At 43.1% G+C, this 16,561-nt stretch overlaps 1 pseudogene; it reads right to left on the bottom strand.

The window, feature by feature from the left end:
* Window positions 1-9,528: 9,528 nt before the first annotated feature.
* On the bottom strand, window positions 9,529-16,217 carry LOC106581713 (cyclin-dependent kinase 5 activator 1-like; annotated as a pseudogene).
* Window positions 16,218-16,561: the final 344 nt, after the last annotated feature.

Here is a 16,561-nt window from a genome sequence, read left to right as displayed (position 1 = left end):
TGTCCGGAATTGTTTATTGTAAGTGCTTGTGCACGTTATGTCTGTTGTGCGACGGGTTTTGTACCCATTTATTGATTGTTCTGTTTTCCGGTGGTTTTTATTATTAAACTGCGCCGTTGGAAACACAGTTTTTGTTCTCCTGCGCCTGACTTCTCTGCCGCCAGTACGCACCCCTTACATAAGCAAAGATAAATTACAGTCTATCATTACTTTTAGACAGGTCAGTCAATCCAGAAAATTTCGATAACTTTGAAAGTTTCTTCAAGTGCAGTCGCAAAAACCATCAAGCACTATGATGAAACTGGCTCTCATGAGGACCGCCACAGGAAAGGAAGACCCAGAGTTACCTCTGCTGCAGAGGATAAGTTCATTAGAGTTACCAGCCTCAGAAATTGCAGCCCAAATAAATGAGTCACAGAGTTCAAGTAACAGACACATGTCAAAAATCAAATTTGAGATTTTTGGTTCCAACCAATTTGAGATTTTTTAGTTGGAACCAAAAATCTCAAATTTGGATTCATCAGTCCAAATGACAGATTTCTACAGGTCTAAAGTCCATTGCTTGTGTTTCTTGGCTCAAGCAAGTCTCTTCTTATTATTGTTGTCCTTTAGTAGTGGTTTCTTTGCAGCAAAGGCCTGATTCACACAGTCTCCTAATGAACTTATTATTTCTTTGTGTGGTTCCCACCGTGAAGCATGGAGGAAGAAGTGTGATGGTGTGGGGGTACTTTGCTGGTGACACTGTCAGTTATTTATTTAGAATTCAAGGCACACTTAATCAGCATGGCTACCACAGTATTCTGCAGTGATACGCCATCCTACGAAGTGGCCACCTGGCCAGGCTCCGTAAACGTGCACATCGCACACCACTCCCGAGTATACTACTAGCCAATGTCCAGTTTCTTGACAACAAGGTAGATGAAATTTGAGCAAGGGTTGCCTTCCAGAGAGACATCAGAGATTCTAACATTCTATGTTTTATGGAAACATGGCTCTCTTGGGATTTGCTGTCGGAATCGTTCAGCCACCGGGCTTCTCCATGCATCGCGCCGACAGAGCTAAACACCTCTCTGGGAAAAGGAAGGGCGGGTGTGTATGCTTTATGATTAACGACTCATGGTGTAATCATAACAACATACAGGAACCCAAGTCCTTCTGCTCACCCGATCTAGAATTCCGTACAATCAAGAGCCGGCCATTTTACCTACCAAGAGAATTCTCGTTAGTTATAGGCACAGCTGTGTACATTCCCCCTCAAGCAGACACCTCGTCGGCCATCAAGGAACTTCACTGGACTATATGCAAACTGGAAACCATACATCCTGAGGCTGCATTTATTGTAGCTGGAGATTTTAACAAAGCAAATTTGAGAACAAGTCTACCTAAATTCTTCCAGCATATTGATTGCGCTACGCGCATGCTCAATACCCTCAACCACTGCTACTCTAACTTCCGCAATGTATACAAAGCCCTCCTCCGCCCTCCCTTCGGCAAATCTGACCACGACGCAATCTTCCTCCTCCCCTCTCATAGGCAGAAACTCAAACAGGATGTACCAGTGACCAGAACCATTCAACGCTGGTCCAACCAATCGGAAGCCACGCTTCAAGATTGTTTTGATCTGGTCAGCCTCAGAGAACAACATCGACCTATACGCTGACTCGGTGAGTGCATTTATAAAGAAGTGCATTGGAGATGTTCTACCCACTGTGACTATTAAAACCTACCCTAACCAGAAACCGTGGATGGATGGCGGCATTCGCGCAAAACTGAAAGCGCGATCCACCGTATTTAACCATAGAAAGAGGTCTGGGAATATGTCTAAATATAAACAGTGTAGCTTTCCCTCCGCAAGGCAATCAAACAAGCAAAATGCCAGTACAGGGACAAGGTGGAGTCGCAATTCAACGGCTCAGACACGAGACGTATGTGGCAGGGTCTACAGGAAAGCACGGACTATGAAAAGAAATCCAGCCACGTCACGGACACCGACTTCACGCTTCCAGACAAACTAAACACCTTCTTTGCCTGCTTTGAGGATAATACAGTGCCACCGTCGCGGCCCGCTAACAAAGACTGCTCCCCCCCCTTCTCCGTGGCTGATGTAAAACATTTAAAACGTGTCAACCCTCGCCAAGGCTGCTGGCCCAGACAGCATCCCTAGCCGTATCCTCAAAGCATGCGCAGACCAGCTGTCTGGTGTGTTTAACTACATATTCAATCACTCCCTATCCCAGTCTGTTGTCCCCACATGCTTCAAGATGGCTACCATTGTTCCTGTACCCAAAAGGCAAAGATAACTGAACTAAATGACTACCGCCCGTAGCACTCACTTCTGTCATCATGAAGTGCTTTGAGAGACTAGTCAAGGATCATATCACCTCCACCTTACAGGTCACCCTAGACCCACTTCAGTTTGCATACCGCCCCAACAGGTCCACAGATGACACAATCGCCATCACACTGCACACTGCCCTATCCCATCTGGACAAAATAATTAGTTAAGTAAGAATGCTGTTCATTGACTACAGCTCATCATTCAACACCGTAGTACCCTACAAGCTCATCATCAAGCTGGAGGCCCTGGGTCTCAACCCCGCCCTGTACAATTGGGTCCTGGACTTTCTGACGGGCCGCCCCCAGGTGGTGAAGGTAGGAAACAACATCTCCACTTCGCTGACCCTCAATACTGGGGCCCCACAAGGGTGCGTGCTCAGCCCCCTCTTGTACTCCTTGTTCACCCATGACAGTGTGGCCATGCACACCTCCAACTCAACAGTAGTGGGCTTGATTACCAACAACGATGAGACAGCCTACAGGAGGAGGTGAGGGCACTCAGAGTGTGGTGTCAGGAAAACAACCTCTCACTCAACGTCAACAAAACAAAGGAGATGATCGTGGACTTCAGGAAACAGCAGAGGGAGCACCCCCCCCCCCATCCACATCGAAGGGACAGCAGTGGAGAAGGTGAAACGTTTTATGTTACTCGGCGTACACATCACAGACAAACTAAAATGGTCCACTCACACAGACAGTGTGGTGAACAAGGCACAACAGAGCCTCTGCAACGTCAGGAGGATGAAGAAATTTTGCTTGTCACCCAAAACCCTGAAAAACTTTTACAGATGCACAATCGAGAGCATCCTGTCGGGCTGTATCACAGCCTGGTACGACAACTGCACCGCCCTCAACCACAAGGCTCTCCAGAGGGTGGTGCGGTCTGCACAACGCATCACTTGGGGCAAACTACCTGCCCTCCATGACACCTACGGCACCCGATGTCACAGGAAGGCCAAAAAGATCATCAAGGACATCAACTACCCGAGTCACTGCCTGTTCACACCGCTACCATCCAGAAGGCGAGGTCAGTACAAGAGAGACTGAAAAACAGCCTCTATCTCAAGGCCATCAGACTGCTAAATAGTAATCACTTACTCAGAGAGGCTGCTGCCTACATTGAGACCCAATCACTGGCCACTTTAATAAATGGATCACTAGTCACTTTATACAATGCACTCTAAATAATGCCACTTTAATCATGTTTACATATCTTACATTACTCATATCACATGTATATACTGTATTTTATACCATCTATTGCACCTTGCCTATGCCGCTCGGCCATCGCTCATCCATATACTTACCTGTACATATTCTCATTCACCCCTTTAGATGTGTGTGTATTAGGTAGTTGTTGGGGAATTGTTGGATTACTTGTAAGATATTACTGCACTGTCGGAACTAGAAGCACAAGCATTTTGCTACACTCGCATTAACATCTGCTAACCATATGTATGTGACAAATAGACTTTGATCTGATTTGATCCCATTTGGTTTGCTCTTAGTGGGATTATCATTTGTTTTTCAACAGGACAATGACCCAACACACCTCCAGGCTGTGTAAGAGCTATTTGACCAAGAAGGAGAGTGATGGAATGTTGCATCAGATGACCTTGCCTCCGCAATCACCCAACCTCAACCCATTTGAGATGGTTTGGGATGAGTTGGACCACACAGTGAAGGAAAAGCAGCCAACAAATGCTCAGCATATGTGGGAACTCCTTCAATACTGTTGGAAAATCATTCCTCATGAAGCTGGTTGAGAGAATGCCAAGAGTGTGCAAAGCTGTCATAAAGGCAAAGGGTGGCTACTTTGAAGAATCTAAAATCTATTTTTATTTGTTTAATGGTTTTTTGTTACTACATGATTCCATATGTGTTATTTCATGGTTTTGATGTCGTCACTATTATTCTACAATGTAGAAAATAATAAAATAAAGAAAAACCCTTTAGTATTAGTAGGTGTGTCAAAACTTTTGACTGGTACTGTATATATATATGTTTAAATAACTGAATACAATACAATCGAGGTGAGGGCGTTGGAAATGTTTTTGGCAGTTAATCTGCTTCTGTTCTGTGGGTGGCACTGTGTGCCCTTTTTAAACGATGGGTCCCAATCGCTCAAAGGCCCTAGAAGCCAGGTGGACAGGGGAGGTCTTCCAGTCACTGGGACAACAAGCCAACTTCGGTTGGGGGGAGGATTTAGCGGGTGGAATAGTGACAAACAATTGGAGGTTTAGCAGTGCAAATATCATGGTACTACTATATGGACACTCAATCATTATGGTACTCTTCAATGGTAAGTTTACAAACATATATTAAGATAAAACTTTCAGTTCTATTTATCTCATTATAGTAAATGGTGAAATAAGTATAGCCAGTTATAATTGTAATGACTTAGTAGATAATAAGAAAAGACAAATCAGTATTTACCTGGCTGAAAGAGAAGGAATATAATATCTATTGTTTACAGGATACTCATTCAACAATTTTAGATGAAGTTGTGTGGAAAAAGGACTGGGGGTGGCAAAATATACTTTTCCCATGGGCAAATAAAATCAAAAAGTGTGATGATATTAATTAACAATAATTTCGATCTGAATGTGCAAATTGTTCAAACAGAGCCGGAAGGTAGATTCATTATTATAAAAACACTATATATACACAAAAGTATGGGAACACCCCTTCAAATTAGTGGATTTGGCTATTTCATCCACACCCGTTGCTGACAGGTGTATAAAACCGAGCACACAGCCATGCGATCTCCATGGACAAACATTGGCAGTAGATTGGCCTTACTGAAGAGCTCAGTGACTTTCAACATGGCACCGTCTTAGGATGGGAATTGGGAATTGTTTTCCCTGATCAGGGCTTACACAGCGTGAATGTGAAAGTACAGCAGACAAGAACAGGTATACAATGTGATCAATGTACTAAACAGAGATATTAGGTATTATCTTCATATACCTGCATTTCTTTTATCATTGCACAATATACACTGCTCAAAAAAATAAAGGGAACACTTAAACAACACAATGTAACTCCAAGTCAATCACACTTCTGTGAAATCAAACTGTCCACTTAGGAAGCAACACTGATTGACAATAAATTTCACATGCTGTTGTGCAAATGGAATAGACAACAGGTGGACATTTTTGGCAATTAGCAAGACACCCCCAATAAAGGAGTGGTTCTACAGGTGGTAACCACAGACCACTTCTCAGTTCCTATGCTTCCTGGCTGATGTTTTGGTCACTTTTGAATGCTGGCGGTGCTTTCACTCTAGTGGTAGCATGAGATGGAGTCTACAACCCACACAAGTGGCTCAGGTAGTGCAGCTCATCCAGGATGGCACATCAATGCGAGCTGTGGCAAGAAGGTTTGCTGTGTCTGTCGGCGTAGTGTCCAGAGCATGGAGGCGCTACCAGGAGACAGGCCAGTACATCAGGAGATGTGGAGGAGGCCGTAGGAGGGCAACAACCCAGCAGCAGGACCGCTACCTCCGCCTTTGTGCAAGGAGGAGCAGGAGGAGCACTGCCAGAGCACTGCAAAATGACCTCCAGCAGGCCACAAATGTGCATGTGTCTGTTCAAACGGTCAGAAACATATTCCATGAGGGTGGTATGAGGACCCGACGTCCACAGGTGGGGGTTGTGCTTACAGCCCAACACCGTGCAGGATGTTTGGCATTTGCCAGAGAACACCAAGATTGGCAAATTCGCCACTGGTGCCCTGTGCTCTTCACAGATGAAAGCAGGTTCACACTGAGCACATGTGACAGACGTGACAGAGTCTGGATACGCCGTGGAGAACGTTCTGCTGCCGGCAACATCCTCCAGCATGACCGGTTTGGCGGTTGGGTCAGTCATGGTGTGGGGTGGCATTTCTTTGGGGGGGCCGAACAGCCCTCCATGTGCTCGCCAGAGGTAGCCTGACTGCCATTAGGTACCGAGATGAGATCCTCAGACCCCTTGTGAGACCATATGCTGGTGCGGTTGGCCCTGGGTTCCTCCTAATGCAAGACAATGCTAGACCTCATGTGGCTGGAGTGTGTCAGCAGTTCCTGCAAGAGGAAGGCATTGATGCTATGGACTGGCCCGCCCGTTCCCCAGACCTGAATCCAATTGAGCACATCTGGGACATCATGTCTCGCTCCATCCACCAACGCCACGTTGCACCACAGACTGTCCAGGAGTTGGCGGATGCTTTAGTCCAGGTCTGGGAGGAGATCCCTCAGGAGACCATCCGCCATCTCATCAGGAGCATGCCCAGGCGTTGTAGGGAGGTCATACAGGCACGTGGAGGCCACACACACTACTGAGCCTCATTTTGACTTGTTTTAAGGATATTACATCAAAGTTGGATCAGCCTGTAGTGTGGTTTTCCACTTTAATTTTGAGTGTGACTCCAAATCCAGACCTCCATGGGTTGATAAATTGGATTTCCATTGATTATTTTTGTGTGATTTTGTTGTCAGCACATTCAACTATGTAAAGAAAAAAGTATTTAATAAGATTATTTCATTCATTCAGATCAAGGATGTGTTATTTTAGTGTTCCCTTTATTTTTTTGAGCAGTGTATTTATGTGACATTATCTCTGTCTATACCCTCTTAACCAGAAATTATATTTTACATTAATTTTTTATTTCAGTCCCTTGTGATTTCACTAATGGACACACCACTTCAACCCAAAGTCTCCCCCAAAGTTCAGAAATGGAAAAGTTCAGAAATGGGCAATGTTTCTCCATTTCATGCCAATTTCATCCATTGACATCTTGGTAAAACTGTTCAAATAAATCAGATGGTCACTGAGTTGAGTACATCAGTACTTTGTGTGTGAGGAGGTGTTATCCCAGGGGTTAAGGGTCAGTGTTCTCTGACTGTTGTTTTGAAGTGATCGAGTCAGTAACTGACTAACTCTAACTCGCAGCCAGTGGGAGGTATTATTAAGCTAATCCAAATGGGCTCAGTCACACACCACACCTACAAGCTCTACATTTAACTGCCTCAGATGAGGAGAGATTTTAAAACCCTGGAGCCAATTTATTGCACATTTCTGGAAATATGTGACTGCAAATCAAGGACTGGATAAAATTGAACCATTGGTATATAGAGTTCTGTGATACTTTATACAGTGAACGGCAACGCTTTTGTCTCGTCTTGACAGAGATAAGGAGCAGCCAGAAAAATACATTTGCTATTGGTTCTCCGTGGCTCTGTGGTCCTCTCTGGTTGAGTTGGCAGAGCATGGCGCTTGCAATGCAAGGTTGTGTGATTGATTCCTGCTGCGGCCAACCATACAACAAAAATTTATTCACGCATGACTGTAAATTGAGTTGGATAAAAGTGTCTGCTAAATGGCATATATAACATGTCAGTAAGCAGTTTCATCAAGAAAGATGCCTCCTCCCTGTGTGTCCTTTGCTCTACTGTCATGTGTTACATAAACACATAGGTTCTCTCTGTGATGGGATTAATCGTGGAAAGTCTGGCTAAACTGTTTTAAACATCACCCGTAACAGACACTGTATTCCCTAGATTTGACACCAGCAAATAATTGAGTTCTGATCATCCATAAGGTGCAGTACAAGGACAGGGACACAGATAAATGTGTAGGTTTTTGAAATTCAGGGATCACTATTCTTGGTCAGTTGGTCATTCATTGTCGTACATTTTCAGCAGAGGGAGGCATCTTTCTCTCTCAATGGTAAACATGACTCTATGTCCTCAGCTACCATTCACAGCTACGTGTTCTACCACCCACAGCGTGATCTTTTACCTCGATCCATTCACTGTAAACTGGGCTAAAGTGGATTAAGCTCAGTCAATATAGCTACAGTTGAGTGGTGTCCCATACTGTAGCTAGTCGAGTTGACTGCAACTACATGCAGGATCAGGTATAATCTTGTTGAACAGATTAGGAGTGGCAGTTATAGTAAGTGAAAAGAATAGCCCGTAATCCCTCATGTTCTTTGTTCCACTTCAGTTTCCATTTAGTTGAACTTTACTTTGAAGTCATACCTCTACCACAGTGGCACAAAGACCAAAAGATGGGCTTTCACTACAGTCAATACAACATTTAAGATAAATATAAACCTAATATATATAAATCAACATTAAAACACCCATCTAAACATGACATGAATGATTTTACTATTCACAGACATGATGCTCAAGCACAGATACTTTGACCTTGTACTACATCATCGGAGTGAAAATGTTGCATTCTAGCATCTGTCGTCATTAATCTGGAGGCAGCTCTGCAGAGTGGTCACTATATGGCACAGCAACAACGTCATAAAATCAGATTTTAAACCTAACCCTAACCGTAACTCTAAGCTTACCCACACTTCTAACCCTAATGCTTAACGCTAACCTTAAATTACATTTGTACAATACAGCCATTTTTGACTTTGCAGCTGGCCTATCTAAGGGGAAACTTGCGGGAATGTTACAGGTGTCAATGGCTTGCCTGAAATCATCCCAGATTAGAAGGGGTGTAGTTGAAGCAATGACTGGTTAGCTTGTCTGATTCTGTCTCAGTGTAATTTCGATCACTCTTATGTTGCTGAGAATTGCAAACTTGTAGTGTATTTGAGTTTTAAAAAGGCTTCTAAAGTTAGTAAATTCCACTTTGAAAATTCAGACTTAATTTGCCCTAATGAAAATTGTACCAACCCCTACAAAAAATTTAAATTAATTATAATCCACATAATAATTCACATTTCCTGATGCTGCAGTATTATTTTCCTGCTGTATCAAACTGGCTCAAATTAAGATCCTACATCTCTATGTAATAGAGATCTAAAGAGCAGCTAACTTTGTCCAACTACAGGGTTGTAGAGAACGACAGTATTGTAGAGAATGACAGTATTGTAGAGAACGGCGGGTCAGTGCTATCAACGGTGCAGCTGTATAACTTTTTGAGGATCTGAGGGCCCATGCCAAATTTGTTCTGCCTCCTCCTGAGGGGGAAGAGGCGTTGTCGTGCCCTCTTCATGACTGTGCTGGTGTGTGTCTACCAGGCCTACCACCGTCGTGTTGTTGGCAAACTTAATGATGGTGTTGGGAGTCGTGTGCGGCCACTCAGGTCTGGGTGAACAGGGAGTACAGGAGGGGACTAAGCACGCACCCCTGAGGGGCCCTTGTGTTGAGGGTCAGTGTGGCTGATGTGTTGTGGCCTACCCTCACCACACGGGGAAGTCCAAGATCCAGTTGCAGAGGGAGGTGTTCAGTTCCAGGGACCTTAGCTGAGTGATGAGCTTGGCGGTTACTATGGAGTTGAACGCTGAGCTGTATTCAATGAACTTGGCAGGTCAAAGGGAATTTATGGAAGTGTTGACTAATTTTGCATTTCATGTGGACTTTCTCTCAGAAAACCATTTTGATATGAGGATGGGAATGAAAACAGAAAAGAGCTGGTTAATACAAAAAACAGACTGAACCACCAAGCTATACCTCAGAACCACTACAATGACATTCTGCATAACTTGTTTTCAAATCCATTAGACATAACCTATGTCAATATGATAGATAAAGAAGCCATTGTGACACTGTGGATGAGTGTTCTTACTGATTCCACGGTGGGCTCTGTCTGCAGTGTTGCTCTTCAGCCAACGCTTGATGTGACAATGTGGCTAATAGCCACTGGTTACTATAGAGACGAGGGTGAGGAGAGGAATGCGCCAGCCAGCCATCAGACCCGGGCTGCATCTCAAATGGCACCCTATTCGATTATACATTCCTAGGACCCGACAAAGCTCTGACTGAAGCCTACACCGTCGTCACACAGACACTTCTATCAGACTGCAGCAAATTCCAACCAATCAACTGGAGGAGCCTTTGGCCCACGTGTTCTAGTTCTGGGGAATTCCTCTTGCATCAATGTTAACCACATTGTCTCATGAAGATACAATCCGACCTTTCAGAGTAAAGTGGGTAATTGTCATACTGATCACATAAGTTATTGTCGTGACCAAAATTGATTTCTAAAATGAAATGTGTATCTTTATAGACCAAGTATGTTAACAGGGTTTCTAGTAGCCGCAAATATCCATAACGCATCAGTGTTTCACTCTCTTAAAATGCGTAAAGTCCTTTGATTATTTAAAGACTATCTAACCACCCCCTAATGTTATGATACTGTTAAGTGTATGGACTGCATATTTATTCTAATATATATATATTGCATAAAAAGAATGTAAATAGCCAACAGATGAAGGCAAAAGGCTTAGGAAGTGAAAGTGGATGAGAGGCCCTTCAGGTCATCACTGCCTCAGCAACAGCTTTATTTCCAGCACACACTCACTCTCTCTCTCTCAATTCAATTCAATTCAATTCAATTCAATTTGCTTTATTGGCATGACGTAACAATGTACATATTGCCAAAGCTTACTTTTGATATTTACAATATTCAGTGGGGTTAGGCAGAGCAGAGACGACAAAATACTTGTCATTGCACTCATACAACAATATAGCCTATTATTAAAGTACAGTATGTTTACAATATCAACAATATTATTTTACACGTTCCAAATGACACTTTATATATTCACACAGTTTAAGGGGGCACGTTTGTCATGATGACAAGGTGAATGTGCTCTCTACTGAAATGGCTCAACAGAATCATTCAGATTGTCCAAAGCACAGCATATGACAATCTCGTATAACTGACGGATGTGTCCTTTCATATCTGGAAAAGGACAAAGTAGAAGTAGAAACTGATGCTGCAGCGGCATTGCTCATCTTCACAGTGGGAATCCCGTTGACATAGGTGTCTTGATTAGAGGTCAGCTGGTGAACCCACAGTACATAAACAAATGAGAAGCACACCTGATGTTAGAATATCCCTTCTTCAGGTCATCTATAACATCAGGGCTCTTAAGCGTTTGGTTGTGTTTGATTCATTCAGGTGTTTTAGTGTCATATAAAGATTAAATCTATTGTTGGGCTGGAACAACCAATAGTCAACACATCAGGTTGTCCTATCCCATTGAGGCCTTTGTCCTATGCTGTAATGTCCATACATTTTCCCTCCAGTTATCAAATTATCAATGGGTTATCATATGAATATGATAATATGAATATGATAACCATTGGAGTTTTTCTGGACAATAATGTCCTCCAGGCTATATGGATGTCACATTGTACAATTTGCGTCACCGCTTTTCATGGTCATGGCTAGAAGGTATCCAGCTTTTGTCAAATTAATGTAATATTTGACATTTTATAGCAGATTAGGAGAATTTACGCAGCAGGTTAGGAGAATTAGGTAGGTTAGGAGAATTAGGTTAAGTTTAGGGAAAAAGTTAGGGTTAGCTAAAATGCTAAAATATAAATGCTTACATTAATTTGACAAATGCGGGATCCCTTTTAAGCCTAGATTGCATGGTTGCTTTCAAGACGAGATCATTTGTATTTATTTGTTGTCAGTGTCAGTAGATTAGGCCTAGACTACCATCGTATTAAAAAATATTCTCCTCTCCAGTCATATAAAGTGTAGTAGAATTGCATTAAATGTTTATCAAAGGCCACATTTTTCTCCTGCAATGAAAAGAAATGTCTCTGATATAGCCTATTAAACTATGCCACTACGTGCTTATTATTAGCCTAAATTAGCACTATCCAATCTACTCCTCAGGTTTACATTAGTCTGCAAATGCGATGCTAGAGGCATGCAATCCTTTGTTATAAAGGGTGAAAAAATTGCTTCCCCAAAACATGAAACTCAAGCGACACATGCTAATAACTAGAATACAAGCTAGCTAATTTTGGCTAACTTAGTGTTATTGTTAACATCTGCTTATCATAACAGCGAGACTAAACTTGAAAGCGATCAGATTTGACTGAACAGTAATGAAATTATCGTAGCAAACCTTGTACTGACTGCTGTGTGTGTTGAGGTCTTGACGGGCCAAAAGGTTAATTCTCTTTTCTGACAGTTCTTGAGTCTTACCTCGTTGATGTCACCAATGGGGTTTCATGATTGGGGGGAATCTGCCAGAGCAGCCAAATACTCCACAGAAAATGACCGAGGTGATGAATCAACTAGTTTTAGGCACTGTTATCATGCAGTTTGGGGTAGCCACTCAGCTGTTGTTGTCGTCCAACATGGCCACCAGGAGGCGTTCTACATCAACTGCAAGCCTTCCATATCTCCTGGTGGAAGAATGAAATTGTATGAATTTAAATGAAAATATGTAAGGAAAGATTCAAATGTATTGGGGAGGAAGGGACTGGGCCAACTCAAGGTGTCATAAAAAAAAAATGCAACCTCCTCCCTAAAGTAAAATATATTTTCACATGACCCTCCTCTTATACTGTAAAATAAATTGAACACACTCCCTCCTCAAAGAATGAATGTTTACAACCACAAATAGCAATAACTGTAGCGACCCTGTGTTTATAAACGTGGATATTGACTTTGCCGCATCAGCATGTCGATGCCACGCAGGGCTACGGGCCGGAAGGTTGAGGGTTCACCGAACACCACAGACGAGCTCACTCTCCCTGCCTGTGTCATTACACTACGATCAGAGCCGGCTGCTAGGGGGAATCTGATTTTCAACATTTTGATGCCATATTTATAATTATATAAAATATACTGAACAAAAATATAAATGCAACATGTAAAGTGTTGGTCCCATGTTTCATGAGCTGAAATCACAAAAACCTTATTTAGCTCAAATTTTGTGCACAAATTTGTTTACATCCCTGTTAGTGATATTTCTCCTTTGATCAAGATAATCCATCCACCTGACAGGTGTGGCATATCAAGAAGCTGATTAAACAACATGATCATTACACAGGTGCACCTTTACTGGAGACAATAAAAGGCCACTCTAAAATGTGCAGTTTTGTCACACAACACAATGCCACTGATGTCTCACGTTTTGAGGGAGCATGCAATTGGCATGCTGACTGCAGAAATGTCCACCCGAGCTATTGCCAGAGAATGTAATGTCAATTTCTCTACCATATGCCGCCTGTAACTTTGTTTTAGAGAATTTCGCAGTACGTCCAACCGGCCTCACAACCGCAGAACACGTTTAACCATGCCAGCTCAGGACCTCCACATCCGGCTTCTTCACCTGCGGGATCAGCTGAGACCAGCTGCCTGAGACCAGCCACCCGACAGTTGATGAAACTGTGGGTTTTCACAACCGAAGAGTTTCTGCACAAACTGTCACAAACCGTCTCAGGGAAGCTCATCTGCATGCTGACTGCAGTTTGGCGTCGTAACCGACTTCAATGGGCCAATGCTCACCTTCGATGGCCACTGGCATGCTGGAGAAGTGTGCTCTTCATGGATGAATCCCGGTTTCAACTGTACTGGGAAGATGGCGTCATGTGGGCGAGACATTTAGTGATGTCAAAGTTGTGAACAGAGTGCCCCATGGTGGTGGTGTGGTTATGGTATGGGCAGGCATAAGCTACAAGACAATGAACACAATTGCATTTTATCAATGTCAATTTGAATGCACAGAGATACCATGACGAGATCCGGAGGCCGCCATCACCTCATGTTTCAGCATAATAATGCACAGCCTCATGTCATAAGGATCTGTGCACAATGGCTTACATCCATGGCCTGCATGCTCACCAGACATGTCATCCATTGAGCATCGTGAGCATCATGTTCCAGTTCCCGCCAATATCCAGAAACTTCGCACAGCCATTTTTCAATGGAGAAGTGGGGCAACATTCCACAGGCCACAATCAACAGCCTGATCAACTCTATCTGAAGGAGATGTGTTGCGCTGCATGAGGCAAATGGTGGTCACACCAGATACTGACTGGTTTTCTGATCCACTCACCTACCTTTTTTTTAAGGTGTCTGTGACCAACAGATGCATATCTGTATTCCCAGTCATGTGATATCCATAGATAAGGGCCTAATGAATTGACTGATTTCCTTACATGAACTGTAACTCAGTAAAATCTTTGAAATTGTTGCATGTTGCATTTATATATTTTTGCTCAGTATATGTGCAATGAATTTTCCACCAACAGGTTTCTGTGCCAATGCACAACCCAACCAATAAACAGAGAATACCGAATTCGGGCACTTCAATATCATGAGTTGCATTTTCAACACCACAATATAGACTATGTCAATCTTGACAAACAAAAAATACATCCCTCTCTGCCTTGTAGGCTAAGCCAGTATCGAAGGCTTGGCTTGACTTTAAATCTCCGAATGCCATTAAACTTTTTGGTGTTTTGTAACAGATGTCTCTTTCCATTCATCAGCTGGCCGCTGCACAGTTTGGATTGATTGATGGATTTTATGTCACTTCAAAAAAATACATATATACACTTTTTTTTAAGTGACCAGGATTGCACAATAAAGTCGGGGACTTATTTCCATTGTGCCCCCTGTTTTTTACATAAATACATATACAATTACATAGATACAGACACATTACAGAGATAGAGATGAAAAAATGTTCAACCTCCAGATGAGTATGAGGGGGGAGTTTAAGTACAATTCTTACAAGCTTGTTTGGCTGGTAGCTTATTCTTAAGATGTTTGTGGCTGATGTTGAACCATGATGTGCAGTCTTTAGGGGGTCTAAATAATGTGGAAATTGAGAAAGTTGAGGTGACTAAACTGCTTGGAGTAACCCTGGGGAGAAGTCTGTTCATAATAAAGCGTTACTCTACCTTCTTAACAGCACTGTCAACAAGGCAGGTCCTACAGGCCCTAGCTTTGTTGCACCTGGACTTCTGTTCAGTAATGTGGTCAGGTGCCACATAGAGGGACTTAGGTAAATTGCAATTGGCTCAGAACAGGGCAGCACGGCTCGACCTTGGATGTACACAGAGAGCTAAAATTATGAATATGCATGTCAATCTCTCCTGGCTCAAAGGGGAGGAGAGATTGACTTCATCACTACATGTATTTGTGAGAGGTATTGACATGTTGAATGCACCAGGCTGTCTGTTTGAACTACTGGCACACAGCTCGGACACCCATGCATACCCCACAAGACATGCCACCAGAGGTCTCTTCACAGTCCCCAAGTCCAGAACAGACTTTTTATATGTTGTTAACCATTTTATAAAATAAATAAGGCACCCGAGGCAGTGCTGTATCATGAAGACAGTCACAGGTAAATGGGTTTCCCCGCGTGCTTTATTGCTTAAATACATTATATTGGCTTGGGCTTCTTTCAGACTGTGCAAATAGCTGCAAATCTACTCCAATGTTTCAATGCAGAGCAACCTGGTCTCAGAGCATTTTGTATTACTCTGTACGTAAATCTGAGACCCTCCATTTAGTATGATATGTTACATTTTGTGTGGTTTCGTCCTGCCAGCCTTGGAGGAGAAGGGTTTGGTCGACATTTCGGAACCATATAATGACCTCACTGTAAGCGAGCTTCACTTTATAGCATCTCCGGCATGTAAATTCTCCCAGACAGCGCAACAGCTCCCCGGTCGATGCCTGGATAATCACACACCTCGGTGAGAGGAGGTCTACTTTGCTAGGTTGCTTTTGGACAGCTAAGAGTTTCACATTCCCAGAGGGGACCTGGGGTTGATTGGGTTGAAGACTGTGGGTAGGAACCGCCGGCACTGGTACAGTGAGTGGTCCTTTCTTGCCATCCGTACTCAATTGCTGGGATTTCTAGTTATTTTCATTAATAAGCTGATTTACGTGGCTGTTGTTCACCTGTGAGGTGTTTGGGTTGACTTTCTTGCAACTCTTTTTCTTGGTCGATTCGACAACCATTTTCTTAAATGTGAGAGCTGAGACAAGCATGGACTGCTTTTTTTACGCTCCCCGTTTTGATTGCATGGTCCCCTCTTTTCTGTCATCCAGAATAGCCTCCTTCTTTGATGTTGGGTATATGGAGAGCACCGTTCCCATCCTATAATCTTCTCTTCACAGCTACGACCTGGAGAGATGACGTTCCTCCCCTGCAGAGAATTCGTTCTGGGATGCGGTGGCGGTCAAGTCAGAGCAGCAGATTTAAATCCATTGACTATGCGGATCCATATCGTTGACAGTGGAAATGCTGCTAGGAATCAAGTGGATATTGATGGGTGAAATTCCAGAGGGCGATGCTCGCCTCTTACATCACCACTCTGTAGAACTCACTTCCCCACAAACACTCAACAGTGAACAGACAGAACTTTACACTCAGTGAGGGATTTAGAGACAGTCAAAAGCAGCAGGGATAATTCTGTAAACAAGGATTCGTTTTAGCCAAC

The sequence above is a fragment of the Salmo salar genome, chromosome ssa21, assembly GCF_905237065.1.
Source record: "Salmo salar chromosome ssa21, Ssal_v3.1, whole genome shotgun sequence".
Classification (NCBI taxonomy): domain Eukaryota; kingdom Metazoa; phylum Chordata; class Actinopteri; order Salmoniformes; family Salmonidae; genus Salmo; species Salmo salar.
This window is presented reverse-complemented; position numbering and strand designations above follow the sequence as displayed.